This window comes from Heliconius melpomene, chromosome 20 (genome assembly GCF_056956725.1).
Source record: "Heliconius melpomene rosina isolate 202511_hmr_F chromosome 20, ASM5695672v1, whole genome shotgun sequence".
Taxonomy (NCBI): domain Eukaryota; kingdom Metazoa; phylum Arthropoda; class Insecta; order Lepidoptera; family Nymphalidae; genus Heliconius; species Heliconius melpomene.
The window spans coordinates 11,011,243-11,037,961 of NC_140408.1; the positions used below are offsets into that span (position 1 = coordinate 11,011,243).

At 32.8% G+C, this 26,719-nt stretch overlaps 1 protein-coding gene across 2 annotated transcripts in view; it reads right to left on the minus strand.

Moving 5' to 3' along the window:
- The window catches only part of sprt (PDZ domain-containing protein sprite), a 56,116-nt gene extending 35,182 nt beyond the window's left edge, over positions 1-20,934 (minus strand). The window contains exon 1 of one of the 2 annotated variants that reach the window (XM_085205066.1): positions 20,709-20,934. The gene's annotated coding sequence lies outside the window, so the exon portion shown is untranslated. Of the gene's footprint in view, positions 1-20,704 lie in introns of both variants that reach the window. The other variant, XM_085205067.1, reaches the window with a different exon arrangement.
- Between the last annotated feature and the right edge of the window lie 5,785 nt (positions 20,935-26,719).

Genomic DNA, 26,719 nt, shown 5'->3' on the forward strand with positions numbered 1-26,719 from the left:
ATAAAAGTTAAAATTTGTTACTTTCAATTTTCATATACTTTCTTAGCCCTTTTCAAGTTGGACTAATCTGACTATTTAAGCACTTAATATTAGAATCAATAACCAATTGAGCAATTTAGCACCTTAACATTTTACAAAATGTGAATAGAATATATACTACAACACATTTTTTTCATTACACATATGTATAAATACATATAACAAGTTTGGTATTATAGTAAATACCTGTTTATAGAAACTAAACGTATCGTGTTCCCTATAATCGTGGCCCAAACATCGGGTGCGTCCAAACAGAGCAATTTCATGAAGCCTCAAACGATAGAACCGGTTGGACGAAGCGTCAGACTGACTTTTGTGTTTTCTTTTTCCTTCACATAATCAATGCCCGAGGCCGAGTTAACTTAGGGAAGAGTTATATTTAAGCGGAGAAATTTTGCGTTCATAAAAATATTTAAAGCCAGTCCTGGCGCAGGGGCACAGGTGCGGGGGTGTATAACTAAATGCTATTGGTTGTGGGTTCGATACCCACTCGAGGAAATGAAATATTTATTTTCATTTACATCTCTTCTTAGCTCTGGTATCGGGGCAAAGCGCGGTGTTGAGTTCGGCCACTCAACAGCAGAAAATGGGGAACGGATTGTCTTAACACTAGGTTTTCTCTTCCTACACTGTTGTGTGCGGGATACACACGCGTGAAGCTGAAAAAAATGACAAATAGTTTAAATAGTAAAAAATCACCTATGACTTATGTTAAGTAGCCGAGGTAACTCTGGCCCTAGGTACAATAGGTTACGTCGAAATGATTAACTGAAAATATATATAGCCTATAGCTATAACGTAATAGCTGCTCTAAATGAGTATCTAGCGAAGCACTCGATAGTGGAGTTAATGCAATACAAAATATTATTATATATTATTTTATAGAAATTTGTATTACCTATTTATAATTCAAATCAGCAATACTATCGACTGTTACTCATACTATTATTTTTTTCCTTTCTTCGCTTTGGTGTCGAGGCAAAAACGTAGCGTATTGGAACGCTACCACACCACCACACAACACCCAATGTCTCCAGAAATCGGTGGAAAGTGGGAAGCGGAGTGTTTTAACACTAAGTGCCTAATCTGGTACATGCGGGATACAGCGTGAAGCTGATTTATTTATTGTATTACTCCAAACATAAACTAAAATTACTTATACCAACGAACAAATGTCATTATACCCCCGCGGGCGCACGGTCAGCGTCTGCTGGACCCTTAATTAAATACAAAACCTATGCATTATTCATAGCGCTAAAAAGACCGCAATTACAAGCTGCCGTTTGTTAGGCGGATCTTGAGATAATCTTGTAACTTATATCATCTTTAAGGTGTAGAAAAGGAAATTGCCCACTTTCTATTATTTTCCTTTTCTTTCTTTATAACCACGGGGGCCAACGATTCATCTATGGACTGATATGATGAGTACAGGTTCGATGTACACTCAAAAGAATTATTATATAAATGAACTAAATTATTATTATTTAAATTAACTTATTTCACTAGGACGAGCCTGAGATCTATGGGAAACATAATTAAGAAATATTTCTACAATTGCAAAGGAAGTCACTGTTTTTATTACAATTTTATTGCGATTTACAACATTTCCGTATAAAAAACAAAAAAATAGTAATTATTAGTATAATAATAATTTTATACATTTAGCTCCCAGATTATTACTCAGTTTTAACTTTTAGTAAATATTATTAACCTATAATATTTATAAGAATAATGTTTTTCATTTTAAAAATTGGCAATATATATTTTTTTTTGTGTGTAGCGCAGCGTTGAGCTCTGCCACTCACCACACGGACGAGACCGAAACCTCTCTTTCTACGTATTATATAGTTTTACGAGAATGCCATGATATTATTAATTTAAATTCCTTGAGCATATTGCTTTATAATCACAGTAGCTGTTCACATATTATATAATTCAAAATTAAATATTTATAAAATAAAAAAGGAAAGTTTGACGGTTACATGTAATGAATAATGTTATAATCGTAATTCAGGAGAATAATCTATTGTCATTTTCTACCCAATTTTATAAATGCGGCGTTGAGTTCAACACACGATATCGATATAAATTAATTAAACAATGAGTGTTTTGACACTAATTCTTGCCCCTGCTATAAGCATGAATTAGATAAAATTGTTCCGATTATCGACAGACTGATAGCCCTATGAAATATTTCACAGAGCCATCAATCGTAAGTTATACTTGTCAATCAAGATCTTCCATCGTACCGTATAATTATGCTGTTAAAAGAAAAGAAGTGGTTATTAAGATATTTATGAAAGCTATTACATTTTATCTGATGTGTATTATAGAAAAAAAAAGAATAATTTATAAACTTTTAAATGCTTTTTGTGTAAAATATAGATTAATTAACTCTGGACGTTTTTAAAGCGACAGTAATTTTTGTCTCTTATTTTAATTCGAGTTTCCCCGATTATTTCTTTTATTATACTACTTTATATACATAATAATAATAAATAATTTATATAAATAATATAATAGTTCTAGTCTAGTCTAGTCTAGTCTTTCGTTATATTGTTCAACGCAAACTTTTCGAAACATTGAATAGCTATTGTTTTCCAATTTAAAACGCCTATTTTATATAATTTCCGTTAAGGAAGTGTATCGGGTACAATTTGACAGGTTACTGCGGTGGCGGCGATGCGGAACGGCTCAGACGCAGGTGCGAGGGCAAGGGCCGGAGTTCGAAGTAATGTCATTGTCTTTCAACTCCCACAGCGGAGATGTCAAAATGCTAGTTAGTTTTTTATGTTAGATTTTTTTTTGTATTTAACGTGATATAGTTTTTGGAATAGTTTCCACTTCCATACACATTACAGATTATAATTTTCATTCAATTTTTTGCAATGTAGACAGAACCTACTGTTAAGACATTCCGTACCCCAATTTCTGCTAACTTTTTAAGATTTGTATGATGGGTGGCGGAATTCAACGCCGCGCTTTATCTTGATGCTAGAGCGAAAATGAAAACATTTCATTCCTCGAGTGGAAATCGAACCCACAAACAACGCGTTTTTTTCTTAAATAATAGTTTTTTCTTTAAAATAACAACAAGAAAGTAATTGTATAATATTCTTAGTTAAAGCGCTACTATGGACATCAACCACAATTTATTATTACATGTAATATAGATAGAAGCGCCTGTTATTAGAGCTGTCAACCGACACTCTCGTCAAGCCATTAGGGCACACCCAGGCCTAGCAATCATCAGCCAATTTGTCCCGTGTTAGCTTTTTTTAACCTCGATTTCACAGAAAACTGAGCGATTCGTTTTTTGCTAATTCTAAACAAGCTCAGTGTGGGAAGAAATCGATTAATTGTATAAAAATAACTATCGTTTATTGCGTCTTTTATCCAGTTACTTACGATAGCTAATTGAATTTTTTTGACAGAATAAAGACACTTTAAAAAAAAAAAAGAAATAGTTGGTCTGTTCTTTATTTCTTGGCTCAGGGATGTTTAGGCGGGAATTAAGTTGCATTTTATGTAGAATGTAATTATAGGTATGTATAGAAAATCATCTTAAAATATTCAATTAATTTAAAAAGTATTTTTAAAATCATTTACGGATGCACTCATTATCATTTTATTCAGGTTTACTCCTCATACGGTAACGAACGTGTGTAATGTAAAAAAATACAATATACAATGATACGTTTTACGTTTGTAACTGTTATTTACCGCAAATAAAAGTATATGTTACTAGTAATATGTATAATTTAAGTATTTTATACAATACTTTGCCAATATATAGAATACCAGAATACTTGGGGCGCCGAGGTACTGTATGAAATATTATGAACATTATTGTATATAAGAATTCAGCTGGTTTATTAGGTTCTATAATCGATATGTTAAACCGAAATAATAATAATAATCGACTTTTCTATCCTTTTATTATTTACAGAGATGGTATTTACTGTTCCATCGGCAATGTGTAAATTAAATGGATCTTTGTCCCTATTCCTATATTCTATCTACAGATTTAAGGATTTTTAAGTACAAGTTAGGTTAGGTTAGAAACTTTTACTTAATTAAATTTAATTTAATATTAAATCTTACTAAGTATTAATTTAGAATAGATCGAATTATAGACTGAATCACAAATGATTAGTAGTTCGCAAAAAGTAACCATTAATAAGTAGCGTTTACTTGCAGGTTGTAACCGACCGGGGCCGGGGCCGGGGGCATTATTATTGTAATATGAGAGAACCCGGCGTACCGACATTGCATATAAAGTGTAATTTTCTTCACAAACAACTACCATTTGTTACAAAGCAATGTCATTGTTCCGAAACTTGTTCTTGAAACATTGAATATATCAGGGTTTATACACAGGCATATCTCAGGAACTACGTTACACCGTTCGGATTGTAAGCAAAGAAAACTATTATTATATTTTTTCCTTATTTTAGCTTCACGCTGCTTCCTAAATATAATAGGAGAGGAAGAGGGAACCTTATATTAAGACACACCGTTCCCCTCTGTTTACTGAATTTTCGAGGCATTACGCGTTTAGTGGTCACACTTGACGCCATGCTTTGCCTTGTTACCACAACGAAGAAATTAAAATAATAGTAAGTTATAATTAATTTTCCCGAGTGAGAATCAAACGCCATTGGGCCACTACGGCCTCAAAATTATTATTATTATTATTAGAAAACATATATTTTTACGTAGCGGGACTCGAACTCGCAACTTTCGGAAACAAGTATCCCAAGGATAATATTTTTCAGTCGTACTGAAAAGTAAAACGCAGTGTTATATATTTAATAGTAATGAAGCCATTACGATTATTATTAAATCATTACAGTCTATATAAAATTAAGGTTACACTACAAAGAATAGAATTTAACTATTAGTTAAGTATATCTGTGCCTAATTTAACTTTTTATTGTTAAATTTATATGCAAATGCGTCATTAAAGTGTTACCATTACTTGGCGTGAGTCAACGCTTCAACAGATAACGACGTTATAATGACAAGTTTTCTATTTCATTCATGTAATTTAGTATAATATCGCCATAGCCACTCGCTGTGAGGTGTTTATTTAAACACTTTAGAAGTATAATTACACTAGCTTTGTATTTTAGCTTCACGCTGTATCCTTCATATAGTTAGATAAGCAGAGGGACCCTGGTAAGACGCTCTGTTCCCCACACATCGCCCAAATTTCGCGACATTTTTGGTTGTTCGGATTTGTCTTCTTATAGAGTGTGGAAATAACTATAATTTACTCCCAGGGGGGATCAAACTCAAAATTTTTAATTATTATTATTTTTATTTTTTTTACAGTTACAGCAATGAGAACTTAGAATATAAATAAGAGAAATAATTTAAAAAGTGAAAATTTATAGCAAAAATTTTACAAATTTATATTTGTTATGAAATGAATTCATTTCATACAAAATGAGTACATATGCCCGCAAACTTAAGTTTGTCAACTTTTATAACTCGTACAGTGTACAACCCGTTGATCATCATGACAATCCTAAAATTGGTACGAAAATCTCGGTGGGCGACTCGGACTCGCACTTATCCGGTTTTTTTCAGACAAAACCACATTTTCTTTACGCCTATAGGTAATATAAATTATCTCTAAGTTAAGTAAAGCAAGTTAACTAATAATGAGCACGGGTGGAACTTCCGCTCGTTAGCGTTGTTCGAATCACGCTTGAAACCAGTTATCATTGGAGCAACAGTAGCGTTACCTTTTAAGTATTACATAGGAAGTAGCAACTAATTAAAATACATTAAGTTAAAATGTTTATATGTGTTAAGTATATTTCTAAGCGTGTAACTAAATTTATACTAAATTTGAAATATTTAATAAAACTCGTCCAAAGCTTTCAAAGGCAAGGGAACAAAAGCGCGACCATGGAAATATTAAATATTTAATCTCCTCGAGTGGAAATCGAACCCACAACCTGTCCCCTTTACACTCACACTTCGTGCCCCTATGCCACGACTAGCTTCACTGGTTGACTGATCGTTTTAATCTCTGTTAATAGGCAAAGTAGGTAGACCTTGTAAAAATTGGTTTCATTCTTTATATTCTTCAAACCTCAGATCGTATCTCGCATATGACAGAAGAGGAAGTATAGTGTAAAGACACTCCGTTCCTCAGTTTTGGCTCAATTTTTGAGACATTACGTGTAGTGGAGCGTAGCGGTGTGTAGCGGAACTCGCCCACTTTATCTTATTACAACGAAAACCCTCTTTGGGTTACGCCACTCAACACGTAATTTATGAAAAATAGGGCTCAAAATCAAGAACGGAGTGTCTATACACTAATTTCCCTCTGCCTACCCTTTCATATACTGCATGAAGATGATAAAAACAAAATTTATATGATCTTACCACTTCAATCATTAAATAGCACACACATACATTCTCAAACATAAGTTTGAGAATAATCACAAACAAATAACAACTTTCATCAAATAATAACAATTAACAAATAATTATGTTTAACGTATTCAAAATTATATATTAAAATTCTAAAAATCCAATCCAACTGCTAAAGCAAGTGGAGTCTCAAGCCTTTACCTTCCAACTACAAAGACAGGAGAGCGTTTGAAACTGATTTGAATAGACACCCTCTTTTAAATATGAAAGTATAAATCATATAACAATACCTTTATGTACGTATAGACGGTAACGATTATATTATACAGCCCATGGGAGATTTGTTGCGAATAAATGAATGACAGGAAGGTATCGGGTTCCGTTCCCGGTGTTGACTGTTTGATAAATTAGAATGAAAATGTTTGTACACATAGTGAGTTATGAGAAAAAATATGACGCCTAACCCTTTTTTAGAGTCTTTTGTATTTTTTGCATTAAATTTTGAATATGGTAATTTTAATTTTAGCACCATTGTTAGAATATGTTTAACTATTAAGGGCCGTATATTCGATTCTTTTCGGGGGAATATTTATTGTGATAATTTAATGCATGAATATTCAGAAACATAGTGAAATATATATTTATCACCCAGCTACCTACCTCGTAAGCAATAACTTAAATTCCATATCTGTAAAAGTACTAAACGGATTTTGTAAGTTAAGCCAAATGAAATATTCTTTCTTATATTTAAATCAAAAGGATTAACTCGATAAGACTTTTAGTTTTCTAGTAATTTATGGACAAACATGCAAATATAGAAAAAAATGTAAATCCTAACAATATTATTATCACGCAGGCATTAAAAGAATGCAAAACTATATTTAATTTCGTAATATAATGAGAAATAGTGAAAAAAAGGCAGACAAAAGACGTGGACGATGCGCCGTGCACAGTATCTCATCAACATAATGCAGAGTCGAGCGGTCGAAATTCATCTTACTTTTATGAGGAGAGCTTTAATTCGAAATGCTTTTTTATTTTTCGTTTGAGAATGTAACGGTTTTAGTAATATAGTCTGTATTGCAGATATTTTTTATTCTTTTTTTACAGATTCAAAGAGTATCCTACGTATGGCAGGACAGTCCAGGCATGGAGAATTGTTGAGACCCTTCGTTCTCCGCACACCACACAATAATCGATGCTGTATGTGAAATGGACTTGATAATTTATTCGAACAGTTGACCTCAACAGCCCTTCTTGACACCTTTTAGTTTTTTTTTTAATTTTTGAACATTTATAGGCAGTATCTTAAAAAAATACGCTTTTATCTTTTATATATTCTTTATTGCACAAAACAGAAAATACAGAAATTTAAAGAAGAAAACTTTGGTTGACAAGGGTGGGCTTATTTCTAAAAGAAATCTCTTCCAGCCTACCAGTGGAAGTGGATATCTGTGAAACAGCGGGGAGAGTATAGTGCATAACAGAAAAATATTATATTTGAATCTATAAATATATATATATATACATATATATATATATAAACTACATATACATATATACACACACTACATATATATTCTATAAAAAGAAAAAAAAAATACATACATAAACATAAATATTAAATAAATACACAAATATTATACTATTTTGAAGAGATAAATGACAAGAAAAATGAAATGTAATAATTTGAAACTCTGTCGGAATATATATTAATTGTTCCCAGTGGCAAGTAAATGCTTTTTTAATTGGGATTTAAAGGATTTTAGGGAAGAGCTTCTCTGGATAGGATTAGGGAGTTGGTTCCAAAGGGATGAGGCATATACGGAAAAGGACTTCTGCATGAATTTGGTGTTGCTCCTAGGTATATCAAGTGCCGGAACGACACACGACCGCCTAGAGCGTGAGGGAGGAGGAAGAACTTTGAAGCGGGATCGTAGGTATGTAGGAAAATTTTTGTAGTTAAGGAGTTTAAAAAGTAAGGTAAGGATGTGCATATCACGGCGAAGACGGATTGGGAGCCACTTAAGCTGAGCACGAAATTGAGAAACATGATCATACTTACGTAAGCCAAAAATAAAGCGTATGGCGAGATTTTGAAGACGTTCTAATTTGTTAAGTAGCTCCTCAGTCGCATCCAAATAGCAGACGTCAGCGTAGTCGAGTATTGGAAGGAGAAGACATTGCGCAAGCATAACTTTGGTTTTGTGAGGAAGGAAGTATTGGAGACGCCTAAGAGAATGGAAAGAGAAATGCATGCGCCTGCTGATTGCATTGATATGCGGTGCCCAAGACATGTTGCAATCAATAATAAGTCCTAAATTCCTAACCTCGTTACAATAGGGAACCGTTACACCTGAGTAGCGTACCGCTGGCATAGTATCCCATTTAATTTTATGTCTTAATTTATTACTGCCTATGATGATACTCTGAGATTTTTTGGGGTTGATAATTAAGCCAAAAGATTCGGCCCAAGTACGTATCGCATCGAGATCACTATTTAAACTATCGATAGCTTCAGGCAATTCATTTAAATTACTATGGCGGTAAAGTTGCAAATCATCCGCATACAGATGGAAGGGAGAAGTAATGACTTTAGAAATATTGTTAATAAAGATAGAAAAGAGAAGAGGAGAAAGAACGCCGCCTTGAGGAACGCCAGCAGTAAGATCAAGCCAAGTTGATGTGATATTGTTAGCTTTAACACATTGCCGGCGACCGAAGAGGTAAGAGCGAAACCAGCTTATAGCTGCAGATGAAATATTAACTGCTCGAAGTGTGCCAAAAAGTATATCGAAGTCAACAGAGCTGAAAGCGTTGCTAAAATCTAACAGAACCATAACAGTGAGCTTGGTGTTGTCCATAGCATACCGAACGTCCTCCGTTATATTCAACAAAGCTCCAACTGTGCTGTGAAAGGGACGGAAACCGGACTGGAATGGACACAGTAGATTATTAGTTGATAGGAAGGAGTAAAGTTGGTTATTGACTAAAGATTCAAGGACCTTAGATAGAATAGGGAGGATGGAAATGGGGCGGTAATCAGCGACATTAGAGGGATTAGAGGTTTTGGGTAATGGAATGACATAGGCACTCTTCCATAGTGAAGGAAAGACATTACTTGTCAGTGAAAAGTTGATAATGTGGGTGACCACTGGTGCAATGCTTTCCAACACAGGAAGGATGATCTCAAGGCTGAGATTGTCAATTCCAAAGGCTTTGGTGGAAATGGAATGGATACACTTCTTGACGTCATCTTCCGACACTGCTTTAAAATTAAAAGGAATGGAGTCTGGTAGGTTGAGACGTGACAGCAGAGATAATGTTTCCGATTTTATAAGGGGACTTATATTACATGGTGGGGTTGTAAAAAAAGAATTGAGAGTGTGGAGGTCCACTGAGACTTGACGAGTTTCAGTGGTTTTGCCTACACCAAACGACTCCAAGAATCTCCAAACTTGTGCTTGACTGAGATTCTGAATGGTGTCATGGAAATAGCGACGCTTAGCATCCCTACACATTCTGTTGCAGATGTTACGCAGTTTTTTATAGGTTGTAAGATTTTCTGGCGAAGGAGATTTTTTGTTTTTTAATTTGGCTCTGTCACGCTTAGCCATTGTATTCTTGATGACTTGTGTTAACCAGGGAGCAGGCGCATGCTTCATACGAACTGGCCTTACAGGGGCATGGATATTGTAAATGTTAATCAGTTCAGCAGTTAAAGATTTTATATGGTTTCTTAATTTTTTTTTAAGTAAGAAAACTATATTTTTGGTTTACATAATTTGCAATACAAGTTACATACATAATATATTTTTATATTCATCTAAATATTTATATACCGAGGTTAATGATAACTTCACGTCCTACATATTCTTAAAACAAAGGAATTTTATTGTGTTCGTATTTATTCGTTTTCCCAAAAATAGGATTCCAACTCATAACCCCTGCTTTCAACCACTCGCAACTCGACTATACAATTTAAAACAGTCAAACACACATAACAACAAACATTTTCAAAAAAAAAAACAAGCAAAATCTAATATTTAATAAGGCCGGCTGCGCAAGCGCATCATTACATTATTCCCATCTAGAGCACCTATTGTCAAAGTCCATCAAACCACACCGGGGCGTAGGGAGCGACCCCTAAACATGCTCTTGACTGCACAATGAACTAATCATAGCTAGTATTTAATACGGATTGAGGGGATATTGGAGCAAAAGATTGTTTGTACGTATATAAACCAATTTAATTCAGAATTTTTAATTGTTATGTCCGTCTGCGCGTTGTCTACGGAACGGAAGAGTCTTGTATTATAGAAATTATAGTAAAAAATAAACAGAGGCTTGGTTATATTAAAATTATGTAGAATAGGATTTTTTTAAAAAATAACAAACGAAAAATAATTAAAGACAAAATCCCATTTAACAAAAAATCTTATTAAAAATATTTATACAAAATTAGTTAAAATAAAATAACATCTAATTATAATAAAGTTATATTCATACAAAAAAGGTTATTTTCTTTTAAATTATAATAAAATCGCTATCTCTTATACCTTATACCCACGCCAAAAGTTTGAACTCATAATACGATTGTTACAGACTACACTATACTCGTATTTTATGTCAGGTTGTAAACGTCACGTCAGATCGGTGTTTGTCCAAAGCTGTATCTTTAAAGCTTTTGTGCAATAAAAGCTACGTTTGTTCCGTTGATTTTTTTTTATAAATCCGCTCAAATTACTACTAGACATATAATATATGTAATAAATATATTTAAAACGAGTAAAAGCGGCTTCATCTTTTTTGACACGTTTGCAGAGCAAGTTAACGAAGACAATTCGTTTTCAAAAACAATCGTTTCCTTATTTAATTTAAAAATACAAAAAGAAAACTATGGAAATTTAAAAATTTAAAAAAAAAGAACATTTAAAAATTCAAATATATCAAGTACAATTTACGCACAATTGCTGTGCATTGTGCGCCCGCGCATTGCGGAATTACACGCGAATGCATATTGTTCCCTCATTCACTGACCAGGAAACAATGCTTGGTGAAGGTATTGTTCTATGTAAATATACTTGAAAAACTGCCTATGACTTTGAATTATTAGTTAAATTTGAATATATATAAATTTAAAACATTATTTATTCAAGATACAAGGGCTACTGTAAGTTGAATGAACAACCTGACACCTACTCGGAAAGCACTTTTGTTGAGAAGAACCGGTAAGAGATCTAATAGTTCCTCTTTTCAATATAAAAGAATGGTACAATGGTTTTAATACTGTAAGAAATTCAAAATGGTATTTATTAATTCCACACATTGTTATCCTTAAAGTGTTATTGAGCAGATTAGTACGCTTTCTCTCTTATATTTCTTACATTTTCTTTCTTAAGTCTAGTAATACAATATAGAATATTTTATGTGTATAAAATATTTGTCAGCTACTCATGGAACATTCAATATTTTAAAATAATAACAGGACTAATGTCAATAAGAAATTATTATTTTTAAAACTAAATAGGTATTATTATTATCAATAATTTAAGTACCGTAGTGCAGAATATCTAGTTTAAAATTACCCAGACTTTTACCTGCATTCCTTCTTATAAGCTTATCTCCGTTTATTATCTAGCCCTACCCGCTTCTCCAACCTCAGGAATTACAACTTATTTTGTTTTAAAAATGCAAACATTCACTCAACCACTTGTTGAACTTATCCAATGTTTATTTACATACAAAACGAATACAGTATTTTAATTAAACAGACAGCACCATGTTATCGTTTAACCAATCAAGAATTCAGCTTCGAGTTGGAGTAATTCTTTGAAATCTACAGCGCTAGCGATCGGACGCCCTGCGGTGCTGCAACGAATGTATAAGAGTGTACAATTTATTAATTGATAGATTAAAAATCTATTTGATGTATACTAGGCACGTGGTTGTGATGGTGGTTGTATACATACTGAAATTTTTGAAAACTGTAAAACGAAGTGTTGTGACACTAAATTATTTCTGTTTTCTTTACGAAACACACACAGTCGTGTGCATGCAGATTTTTGCATGTATTTTAAAGAAAACAAAATGTACTAGTAGATATGTAACTCACAATTACTCTTGGCACTTTAATTATGTGTTATCCACAACTCCTAATTATTTCCATTTAACAGTGGGGGCAAAATACCGGGTAAAAGTTAACAAAGCCAAAGCTACATTTATCTAGGAATTTATTTTGGTAGAGTCAGATTTCGAACGCGTTACCCTAATGAGATTTTGGATTTTTTTCTCTAATATTGTCATTAGATACTGTTTGAAACGATGGTATTTTAAAAAAGGTAAATATTACCTGCATTTACAAACAATATTTACAACGACAATGAATAGAGTTAAACTAAATTTCCGTTACTAATATCTCATCACAATCACTCAAGCCCAAGAATTTCAGAGATAAAAAAATAATTGCCTCTTAATCAGATATCTACTACGATCAACGGTTTTTCAAACGCATCCGCTCGAGGGGTGCGTGATTTTAACGAATTATATTAAAAAATGTTTAGAATTATACAAAAATATCTTTTTGCTAAAGTAATAAAGTTTATTTTTCAATAACATTTAGAAGCAAGTGTTAAAAACGCAGGATGTGGGCTGTAGAGCGACCGTTTTTAAGAAAAGGGCACGTTATAATTAACATTATACTAAATCACGAATGATGCAACGGTAATATCATAGGAGTGTATATTATACTTGTATGATTTGAGGTCAGTCGTAGCGCAAGACCACAAGCGTTTCTGTAAACGCGACAGGTTGTGGGTTCGATTCCCATACGAGGATATGAAATATTTAATATTTTCGTTTCTTCGCTCTGGTGTCGAGGCAAAGCCGTTGAGTTCCGCCACTCAACGCAAATACGCAACGCAATACCTGGAACGAAATATGGCTCGAGGTTCCTTCTATAACATAAGATATTTTATTTATATAAGAAAAGAAAAGTTGTACTTTTATTTTGTGATATAATATCGCTTTATGCAAGTGGGAGTGATAAACAAAATATGTGGGACGCGTGAAGCTGAAAATCTAGTATCTTTATATATATGTTATAGTATCTTAGTATCTTTTTAGTTTAGCATAAGAAAATCACGTGATGTTTCATTGACCAGACTACAATTTATATATTAAGCACGCTAAATTTAAAAACGGACAAAACTGGAATAGTTAAATTTAAAAAATAATTTTAAAAACTCAAATACTAGCGAAAAAGGTTACATTTCAGTTAATTAAGGAACCATAATACGTAATATTTAATTTTTATTTTGATGAAAATAACAGCGTGATAAATTGAATCTCTACGTTGTTATTACTATACATAAGTGGATTAGAGTTCAACGCGCCTCGTGCTGGAAATGACACTACATCCCTTTAAAAAATAAAATATTAATTAAATTGCGGTCGCATATCTTTATTTTTGTATATGACTAGTCGTGGAAGCTTCGTGAAAATGAAAATCCCGTTTTTTCCCCGAATTTTGGCAAATCCTCTACATTCCTTAAACTACCTACATATCAGGACTTTCGTCTGTGCGTTGCTTGTCGGGCATTAACGAAAATATTTTAATACAGGTGGACGGTAGACATCTTTTATTAAGTTTACAAAATCTCTGGATTATATAAGACTACTAAGCCGAAATGGCGTAGGTAGAGATGAATTAGTTAAAAAAATATCTTAATATAATAATACTTTCATTATATCAAAATCGAAATAAAAGTATCGATTAATCGAATAAAATATTGTAAAAAAAACAATTTATAATACCTCTTTGCTAATAAAAATAGTAGGAACATTGTATTGTATAGATAGATACAAATACAACAAAAACGTAAAATAAATCGATTAAATAAAAATAACTCGTCACCCAACTGTTAAAGTGACAAAAATGTGATACGCTTTCAACTATTGCAATTTTTTGCGACTCCTTTGTAGATCGAGGACAGCTGCCAAATGCTGCTTCATGGCATAACAAATTAAAATCTATATAAGTAGGTGCTAAAAAACCCAGTGTACAAATAAACGATTGTATGGAGTTCATTTAAATTGGTGTAGGTACATCCGGCACGTTTATATTGTGAATGCTATTGAAACAATGTCAGTAAAGAATCAGTTAAAAGGCAAATATATATTTTTTTAAATATATAGAAATGAATTTATAATATTTGTGTTAAGGTAAATTTTCTTAAAAATATTAAAGTAGATATCATATTGGAGACTGACTGTAAACGAAGGTTACCTTACCAACACAAAACTTTTCGAAATCGGGCGATGCGTGGTGAACGGAGTGTCTCAACTCTAGGTTCGGTCTGTCTACAATGCTATATTATCCTGGATACACCGAGATATCCAAATATCAGCCATAAAAAAGTATAATTATATTTTTAAATACTTTGTATTGTGACTGTGTAATAGCACTAGCTAGACCTTCAGCCTTGCTTACTCTCTAAAGAAAAAAACTTATTATAAAAATAAAAAAGTTATAAAAAATAAGATAATTATAACATAAAGATGGTAGTCATTAAATTCCTATTAACGGAGTAAAATGTAACGGAACGACTCTACACAAATAACATATGTGGGTAAAAATCTAAATTGTGTTATTTAAAAAAAATCGTCTAATTACACAAAATGTAGAGATATATATCGCAGATTTAATTTGGAGTATTGTATTTACATTCGAAAAACTATTCATTATGTTTAGAAGTTTAACATTTAAGCTACTGTATTTCACATGGCTATAAACATATTGTTAGTATCTAGTTAATAACAGTTATTAATTTCACATTAAAATATAGGTTTCTGTGTCTAAACATGAGAAACAACTGTCAAATATACAAAATTAAAACAAGTGTCTGTATTAGAAAAAACAAAGCCTTATTATACATTCTAGGGTCAAGTTATATTGAAATGTAATTTAAAAAAATATGGTGCTTTCTCTTTTTGAACTGGTTTAATCTAGTATTATGAAAACATGATTAAGTAAAGTAACGCCTAAATATTATTTCACTGCTTCACACTGTAACCCGCATAGAATAGGGTAGGCAAAGGGAACCTATTATTAAGACACTTCTTTCCTACATTTCATCCATTTTTCAAGACATTGCGTGTTGAGTGGTGGCACTCAACGCCGCGCTTTGTGCTACCAGAGGAGAGAAATAAGTATAATCCACAATGCCCACCAAAAAAACAATCTTATCATTATTATAACTGTCTTATCTTTTTATCAATTATGAAATAAATAAAATTTAACAATTAAAATATTATTCAACTTTATATTATAGAAAAGTTTTTATACAAAGATTTTATTTATTTTTATTCTTTTAACGTAATTCCTAAGTTAAATTTAGTATAATTATTTATATAATATTTTATAATAGATAATTATAAAATAATATAGCGTTTTAGTTTTTATTATTACAATTGTTTACTTATAAAAATACCTTAATATATATATAATTAATTAAAAAAGATATCCTCATTTATTGACATGATGATAGATGGCTGAACAGTAAAATAAAATGATATAATTACAGCTATTATAAAATATAGAATGAAAGCCAGGCGACACAAAAAAATTAATAATTAGTGTAAAACGAAGAGGCCGTAATTGCGCAGAGGCACAGCGTCTGCCTGCAAACGCGACGGTTGCGGGTTCGATTCCCACTCGGGTGAATGATTTTGTTTTCTCACTCTGGTAAGAAAACAAAGCGCAGAGTTAAGTTCTGCCAAACATTCATAAAGACAATTTATCTTCTCTTTTTGCCAGAATTAGAAATAATCCTTGTCTGACGAAACTCAACGCCGCAAGCTATACCATACAATAATATCTTTCATACAATAACCGAAAATGCTGTCAGGTGGTCAACCTATAACTTTAATTTGCTGCAACAACATAAGGATATTGAAACAGCTGGCCTTTGTTAAGAAAAAAAACGTTATTTTATCTTTTTTCACATTAAATATAATTAAATGAGACTTTTATTTAAATTATGCCGCAGCTGAACTATTAATTTATATTGTAGGTAGACGATAGATGTGGGTGTAAATCCTAATCAGGAGAAAAAATATAAGTAGAGTTACAACTCATCCCCCAAAGTGGTAATCGAACCTACAACTGTCACGTTTATTGTTAAACTAGCGGCCCGCCCGTGGCTTCGCCTGCGTGAACTACGTTATTATTAATTTCTGTTTCCATGAGTACCTACGTCTTATTAGTGGTGTCCATGCAATTTAAGACTCCTAGCATTTGTAGTAACGAAGTTTCATAAAAACTTTCAACCCCAAAAACAACCCTTTAGAAGTCGAATATTGCAAATTCCCGTCTTAGCGAGCACCTACGTCCTATAAGAAACTCCTATGCAAAATTTGAGATCCCTAGCACATGTAGTTTCTAAGATTTCGTGATGAGTGAGTGACCTTTCGATTTTATATATATAGATAAATCAAAATAAGTTAAGATATCAAAAATGTCAGAAGATATTTCAAAATATTATTGACTTTAACTGTAATGACATTGTGGCGCCACCCGTGGGACCCAATTGCAAGAAATATCATTTGTCTCTTATTGTGTTTGTTTTTCCATGTTTTCCTTGTATTGTTATAACAGTTACTTCTATTATGTACAAAGGAAATAATAACTTAGTTAATATCCAGTTATATATTAAAGCATATAAAGATTTTTATAAAGTAACTTAGCTTAACCTGCTGTGTCACCCGCGTGGACTAAGAAAAATAACTTATAGTAGTTTATCACTCAATTATAGTGGGCTGTGAGGTGCATCGACTCAATTAACAGGATGTTATTTATTATGACCTCTTTGCCGATATTTTTTTACCTTCTCGCTGTATCCCGCATAGAGAAGGGTACGCATAGAGAACCTGGGAGTACAGTGTTAAGACACTCCGTTCTCATTACGACACTTCCGTTCCTCACGTTCCAAATACAAATTTGTAAGGCATTGCGTGGTTACCAATGCGATAAAAAAAATTCAATATTTCATTCCCCCTTGTGAGAATTGAACTAACAACCATCGTGTTTACAGTCACACGCTAGTGCCACTGCGCCAAAACGACTTCCAAGATATAGTATTGCAGCCGTTGCAGCTCAAACAATTAAAATGTTGATTTCAAATAATTATGAACTTGTTACTAGCCACGTGCTCATCTTAACCACTAATCCACTGGAATAATTAATATCAAGCATATGTCAATATTAAGAGGTGTTTAGTAGTATAGTATAGTATATTCCATTTAACGCTGTAATCCCTCTGGGAAGTGGGCCGCGCTATTGCTTTCCCCGTGCGCTCTCTATGGAATGTGATATCTTTATACGCTTGGACCGCAGACTGTGTATGACGATTAAACTTTTTACTTTGATCGTTTATTTGTTTCTTTTTTTAATTTCCCGCTGTTTCACGCATATCGCAGGGTAATTAGGGGGAACCTAATGTTAAGAGGCTCTGTCTCCGACGACCTGCCCAATTGTCGAAACATTGCGTGTTGCGAAATTCAACTTCGCGCTTCGCCGGAAATAAAAATGATTTATTTGCCCCAGTGGAAATCGAACCCAAAACCGATGTGTTTACTGTCAGACACAAAATTGTTCGGTGGGTGGGAAATGCTCTACTATATGCGGAATACAGCCTAAAGTAAAAGCAAAAAAGTTAAATATTTTCTAACGTAAATAGTCGTATATAACCATAAAAACATTTTTAAACCACTATCCTATATCTTATAAAACAAAGTCGCTTTTTGTGTCAGATAACTCTTCTTCTTCTAAACCACCCAACGGATTTAGATGCAGTTTTCACCATTAGGTCGAGTATTTCTCAGGGAAGGTTTATATATAGTTTATTATTTGTACATTCTTATGTAAATTAACATAAATACGATAAATGTGTATAAAGTCCTACCCGCTGAGACACTTTGGCGCATGCGCTGCTTTAATGGTAAGTACTACATGAAAAAAATGTACTGGAGTATTGTTCCCCTTAATAAGATCTACAAAAAAGTCCGCGGTGGCATATTCGTATCTTTTAAGAATAACGTGTAGTGATCATATTTCTGTCTAAAAATAGTAATTTCAATATATTTTTTTATGTGAGGGATGTTTTTCCATAATGGTATTAATCCTTATCCTTTAAAATACTTTATTAAATTTCTACGTTAAACGAAGATAAAATTTGCTTTTTAAACTATTTCGAAATTGCGAATAGTTTTAGACAAAAACGAATTTAATTATTGACACATCACGCCGTTCACACATCAGCTGTATCGAGTCAAGTTTCACTTATCCCTTACTCTCAGCATATAAATAAGTATATTAGTTACGTTGGCCATTTAATGTAGATCAAAACTGTCTTTTCTGTTTTTCATTTTCATAAGTACTTTAGAAGTTGTTACAATATCAAAAAATCTTTGCTGCGAAACGCGCCTCGCGACGTTATGCTTATACAAGCGAGTCCGCCGCGCCCGCCTGCCTTACACGCATCGGTGGTTCAGTGGTAGAATGCTCGCCTGCCATGCGGGCAGCCCGGGTTCAATTCCCGGCCGATGCATTCTATTTAATTTTCGTCACAGGCAGCCACGTAGTGCTTGCTTTTCATCAGGGACAGAATACCCTCTTCAGCATTAACCACAAGCTCGAAAAAAAAAACCCGCCTGCCTTTATAGCAACGAAGATTTAGATGCGTTTGCACGTATTGAATAATTCGAGTTGAATGTATTATTTAATGTCATTTAACTATCTAAAAATAGTAATTTAAATATATTTTAATAAGTACTTGAAAAGATTAGTAGCACAGATTTAAAATTACGGTACCTACTAAAAAATCCTTGCTGTTTAAAACAATTGGAAAATCCTTATTGAAACTACGAAAATGCGGGTTGCATTAGGGTTTAATTAATTTTCACATTATCTTAAGTGCTTTGCAAACATACATTATATGAATAATCCAGTAGTAAAAGCGGGCGAAGCCGCAATAGGGTCGCTAGTATTCAATAATTATACCCATTCAGCCTATACTATACCTAGAACAAGGTAATTATTAGACCTAACGATTGTATACAATTTTCAATAACACCGTACACGCGCGTCGTGACCAGCTTAGACGGAGAAAACATGTAATTGATGAACAAAAAATGATAACGTTCATCTGACTTGCACTCACTCGCCTAGCTTCGGCACTTCGTAGTAAGGTACAGTACTGTCGGCGAGTCGTGGTCGTCCTGAAGTTAGAATTTCTAACCTTTTGCGCATTGGTCACTCGAGAAGAAAATAATCAATAGTAAGAAAAGTCCTGAAATAAAATTTGCGCAAGCATCTACAACCACAGTGGCCACAACTCATCGACCATACTGTACTTGGTCGTGTCCAGTTGCAAACTCACCGGCACTTTCCCTCGCTCCGATTCCAATTCCCATCATGTTGTTATAATTATGTAAATGTTATTAATAGTAAACATAATTTTAACATTACTGAGGTTTTTTAACATATATAGTATGTATTAATTAACCTACTCGTTTCGTCATTTTGATTTTGGAGAACCACGTTTTTCGTCGACGCTTACCTCCTACATAGATTTTCTATTAAATACGATATTTTAACGAGCAAAATCAAATAGTTTCAAAAGATTTAAATTACGATTTAATAATTGTATAATACTATAGATAACCATACTAAAATTATGAACCAAATTTTCCTAAATACTCTTAAGTAATAACAAATAAATATTCGTATAGTAAATACCGTGTGGAGCCCAGCGAGGGCAGCTAGTTGTAAATAAACAATCTATTATTGATTAAAGTAATTTTCCCTTTAGTTACATCTCGTCGCAGCTCGCAACTTCGTACTGGTGCCGAGGCGTTGTGTTCTACTCAACACGCAATGCCTCCAAAAATTCGGCAAAAGTTGGGAACGGAGTGTGTGAACACTAGGTTCCCTCTGCCTACCCTGTTGTGTGCGGGATACAGCGTGAATCTGAAATCTTAATAAGCTTTTCTTCTTTTCTTGCATATTTATATGAATTAACTAATTTTGAAGTTTTCCATTTTAACTATTTTATTTTAAATAAATATTTTGTTTATGTTAATTAATAAGTACTTATTCAAATACAAAAGTTCAACAAAACGAAGAAAAGAAAAATTAAATGCACACTTTAAATATTATTACTTACAAAACGAAATAAAAAACCATAATATTTTAGAAATAAAACTAAATACTAACTCACTTGTACAAGAAAAATCCTCTAAAACCTCCAAGAACACTACATTAGAAATACACAACAATAATCCACACAAAAATTTATCAAAACTTAACACAAAATTCACATAACTTTTACACTAATTATTTTATTTTATTAATAATTTTCAAAAATCACATAGTAAAATAGTTTTACGATATATTTTTATACTATTAGATGTATGCAATACAAGAGTCCGTATGTCTGAGGGGTCGCGGACTGACTGGCGGTCGACGGGTACCGAAGCGTTTCAGCTTTGTTATGTTAGTACGGGAGGTATTAAAAACGAATCTATCTTTTTCGTTAAAGTTTTAATGTATATTTAAATTATAATTGAAAAATAGTTTGTCTCTTTTTTATTAAAGTTAAATTAAATATGGAATGGTTAATGGTATTTTTTAAATATTCTGAACAAACTCTGACTGACCGCTATGATTTTACACTCAAATCCTGTTCAGATATAATATTGAAAAAAATGTACCTTCGATATCCGTATATGGCAGAGTAGACAAAGAGAACCTAGTGTAAACACACTTCCGATCGCCACCTTCCGCCGAACTCTCGAGGCATTTGAAATTCCGATTCAAAATGGAAACCATAACCGATTACAATTGCAACTTGTACCCCTGCCTCACAACGATCTCATATTTTTTCGTCAAATTTATTTGTTGTGAAATGATCAAAAAATCTTTAATAAGTTATATAATAAAAAGAATTTAAGAAATAAATCAAATTTTATGAGTTCTTAGTGTACACCGTGACCCCGTGAGGGCCCGGCGGCTGTTTTTCTCGCGTCCGACGTGGATCGTCCACGCGGAATTTTAAGGACCTTTTTGCATTCCATTTTATATTGTACTTGACGCTTCACGAACATAGGTACTATTGAAGGGTTCTTACTTGTTAAAAATATGTGTTTTTAAAATGTTATGGCATTAAATATCTATATTAAAATATTATGAGTATTGTTTACACTCTCGTTATATTAAAATTCTCTGTAAAAATTTGGAGAACTACAGCATGAGAAACTAGTGACTTTTGGACATCGTGCTTGCACTCTCCCTACGTTACTATTAATTCAAAATAAGTAGTAAGTAGCTACTAAGCAATTAAAAATAAATATATAGATAATATAGATAGATTTATTTAAAATAAATCTTATAAATTTTATTGTAAGCCAATATCAATAACATATAAATATAAAGAATCTGGTTTCCTTTATGTAAAACTTCTAATAAGCTATTTAAAACCGCGCTTATTTAAATAAAATAAAGTAAAATGGCAATAAGACGCATAAAATTACAATTTGCACACATAAAAGCTAATATTGTATTAAATATCGATATATTATGTTATTAGGAAATTCTTTGAAGACATAGACATATACCTAGTGTGGTTCAGATCGGCCTTTTGGGGGTTCTAGCCAATCAAAATGGTAAACATTTAAAATGCAGCAGTATTTTTAAAATAGATGGCAAATGTAGCCACTTCCTTCCCCATACACTGCAAAATTTTCGAGACATTGTACGTGTAATGTAACTCAACGCCCTGCTTTATCTTCTTATGAGAGCGAAGAAATGAATAAAAATAATTCGTTCCCCCAAGTGGAAGCGAACCCACAAACGTCGGGTTGACAGTCGGCCACTGTGTTACTGCACAAACCTTCTTTCATATTTTCTTTTTTCTTATTCAAATATTATATAATCACTTTCATTTTATACAATTTTTTTTTTTTTTAAATATCGTCAACTATGCTTTGTGCTGTGACTTTTATACTGCAATGCAGTTGAGATATGGCTGATTAATTATATAGTAAGTACATTCGATAGTACTTTTTTATTAAAATATTTTTGTTTCTCTGGTCAGGCAAAACGGACGTTACGACGAATTACTTCATTTGAACAGAAAGTAGAACATTTAGTGTTTACGAAAAAAGTACAATTAACTTGAAAATTGATCTAATCTTGTCAAATTTATACGTTTACTTCCTATATAAACTTTATACCTACCCTTATAAATGTAAATTTATAATATAAATGTATTTTTAAAGTCATTATTTATTATATGTTTTAAAACAAAAGTTGTATAACAATAATTACGTGACTGTTATATAAAAAATGTAATTTCCATTTAATTAAAATGATGCTGCTTAGCCTTGTGCTGTCTTAAACAAAAGGATATTGTAGATTTTTCCTTCTAAAACAATTTTGTTCATATTATTATTAAAATACATAAATTTATAACCTGATTTGAACATTTCAAATAAAGAAATGAGGAACGACCAATTTAAATAAGTTATAAACATTTTTTTTTTTAAATCCTCGCTTATATATAAAAGGATTGTCACGTGTACACGAAGTACCCAACACTTCGTTCCCTCTACCTACCCTGCTGTATGATACAGCTAAAGCTAAAATATTTGGCGACTTGTAAATACCCCCCTTTTAAACTACAGAATCACGTAGTCGACATAGCTTACAATACGAGTAAGCCACAGGTATCGTTCTAACAAAAAACGCGGAGAACCTACATAAGAACAAAGCAAAAAGTGAGAGCACCGAGCGTGAAATTAGACCGCGTCCACTGACGGGTGATTCACTGTTAGGGATAGACGTAACACTACATAATGTTCAAATCTATCAAAAAATATTCCTTGAGGTGTAACCGAAGAAAATATTACTAATTTATGTTCACCTGCCAATGCGGGGGATTCTATCGGTAAAAGAAAAAAAAATGCTAAAAAAATGATGAAAAAAAAAAACTTGATTAATTCTGCTTGATCATATTATGAAGAGGAGTGTCTGGTCACCAGCAAAAAAATAACATTAAAATAGATAAAATAAATAATATAACAACAATACCTACAATTATTTTTCCTAAAGCAGTCCTAACTAGACTATTTAATAAACTGTTCCAACACAAGCTGTCTTTTAATATCGAGCAAAGTAAATTTATATGTCAATTTAAATTTCTCAAGCCTGTGTGTTACATAGATCAGTGGGATGGATGATTCTAATTACAGGGAGTAATCGTTAAAACGCCACTCCGTCGAGATAAATCTCAAGGACCTGTCACTTGCCAGCCTCCGCCACTAAACTAACTATGGAAGCGCCTGCTCGTGCGCATTTTGTTCGTTAGGAAGGAAACTAATGATCATAATATGCCTGTTAATGCGTATTCATTAGTATTAATACAATCTTAGTTTTTTTTAATACAAAAAGCTCCTATACATATGTTTTCAGTAACTACTCGTTTATATTCGAATTATTATTTATTAACTTAGGCATCGTAATACAAATGCTCCTAATGAAATGCTGCAGCGGTTGTCAGTTGAAATTCCACTTGGGGGATGATTATATTTAATAAACATTGTCATTTCCTCAAACTGGTTACCCAACACACGGTGTTGAACTATTCAACACGTAATGCCTTGAAATAGAATTAATAAATTTAAACAACAGATTCTTATTGCAAGAGTCTCAGTAACTCTACAACAACACTAGAGGTACACCAAAAAAAAAACCATACACGCTTAATTAAAAACCTATCAACTTTTTATAGCTTATAAATAGAGTAGTCCCTAGTATTTAAAAATCGATTAAAGACTAATAAAACCTGATTTTTATTATGGCGTTGAGGGAGTATTTCCGCTGAACTCTCATCCTGTGGGCCTTGACACTTTCTAGCAAACATCCGGCTGTAATTGATTGATGCACCGGCGCCGCCGTCACACTGGTGCTGATGCCGCCTGGCTTGTGCAATCCTGTTTACCCACACCTCAGCCTACACCTACCTTTACTTTAAATTATGACAGTATTGTACTAATTTATAGGTAGTTGTCGTACTATGTTGATATTGGTAATTGCTTGGACTGTGATAAATTAATGTTCTTTGGTGATTTTGTTTAACTTATGATTGTTTATTAGTAGATATTAATAGTAAATGGGTATTAATAATAGATATTATAATAAAATTAATAATAGCGGTTATGCATGGTTTATTTTTATTTTCATAATATAGAAAATATATAATATGTATATTAAATCCATATGGATTTTCAATAAAAGAAATTCAATACTTCTATATTGACAATTAAACCATTTAGTGACTACTTATTTACGAAAGACGTCAACGACTATTTATTTAAAAGACATTTTTTTTATTTATCATATCTATATAGATTAAAATTATATTCAGAGAAATATTAATAACTTCGTAAATATTAAGAGTCAAATATTTCGAAAATTGGGCGGAAAGTAGAGAAAGGAGTGTCTTAACCCTAGCTTCCACCTATCTACCTTATTAGTCCTAATCTTGTTAGACAACGTGACGTTAGCCACCTGTAGTTGTTATAAATAGTAGAAGATAAAAACCAGATTGTAGAGTAGATTAGTTGTCATTATACTGTATACTAGAAACGGTTGAAAATAAAATTAAGTATGATCCAAATGACAAGAGGAAAATGGACTTTAGAAGTGTTAGTAAAAAATGTTAAGTAGAATAATTATTCATTTGTCGTCAAGGTTGCTGAGTTAGACAACAAAACCTGTTTTGCTTTTGTTGAAATAACACGCGTTTTAAATTTCTTGTAAATCAATAGAGCCCATTTATCTGTTTTTTTTCTGCTATTTCTAAGAAAAACGAAGTCAATGTCAACAATCATTATAATTAAAAACCGAAAAGAGATTTATTAGTTACTCCTTACGAAACAACTGCAACGTACTTTATTATTTTATAAGGGTTTACGTTCACCACAATTGTTGAGCAGTAGAGGCCGCCCTCCAACCAGGTGGACCGACGACCTCAAGAAGACAGCGAGAACCCGCTGGATTCAAAGGGCGCAGGACTGGACGGAGTGGCGATCATTGGGGGAGGCTTATGTCCTGCAGTGGACTTTAAAAGGCTGATGGATGGATGGAGGGAACAATACATATTATTCATATTTTTCCAGAAAACAGATTCTCCAGATATTATGCGAATAATTAAAAATGCACTTGTTGCATTGCATTAAATAACAACAAAATTTACATAAGAGTGCTCTAATAAGAGATAACATAAGTAAAATGTGGGATTGCTTTGTTTTATGTTCCTCGTGTAATTTGCATAATCACGATCAGATAGTGCTTGTTTTCGAAATGAACTAAAGTGAAATGAAGATGTGCACCAGTTGATGCATAAAACTGAATTTTATATTAACATTTTTTTTAGATTCACGCTGTATCTCAGCATCTAGCTGGGTAGACAGTGAGAATTTAAAAAATAATGCAAAAGGTTAAAAATTTATACTACTTAAGGAACATTCTTATAAAAAAAATATGGACGCGGATTCTTAAATTTTCTTTTCTTGAAGTTTCTAACTATAAGTAATTATAGTTTCTATCTCACAACATAAATACCTAAGGCTGAAGAAGGTCGGATGCGGAAGGCGGAGGATCGGGAGCTTTGGCGCACCCTGGGAGAGGCCTATGTCCAGCAGTGGACCCGAAAAGGCTGATTTGATTGATTGATTGAACATAAACAACAAGCATATAAAAATTTCAGCGAAGCTTGATAGTTTGTATGGCTTACTGCCATTAGACAGTTCCCAAGAGGCGCGGGTTCAAATTCTGCTACGTTCAAATTTTTATATTTTCTATAAAAGTATCAAGTATATAATATAAGAGGATAAAGTTAGTGATAATAGCAGTATCTGGATTCACCGTGCATATCTTGATATCCACATAATAATTATTATTATACTACCCTTATTATTATTATATTACCCCATTATTATGATTTACATAATAATGGGGTAAAATATAACGTTTTCTATGTTAAATAATCTCCACACTCCAAATAGCAACCAAAGTGGTTTTACTTCTAGCACAGACACAGTGCGGTGGTTAATTAAATCGCTTATGTTGATGAGAGAAACTCTCGATGCAGAGCGACGCGTCGCCGTGCGTGTCATTGTAAATAATTAAAATTATTGGGTGCATGGTACTCATTTAAATATTTTTTTT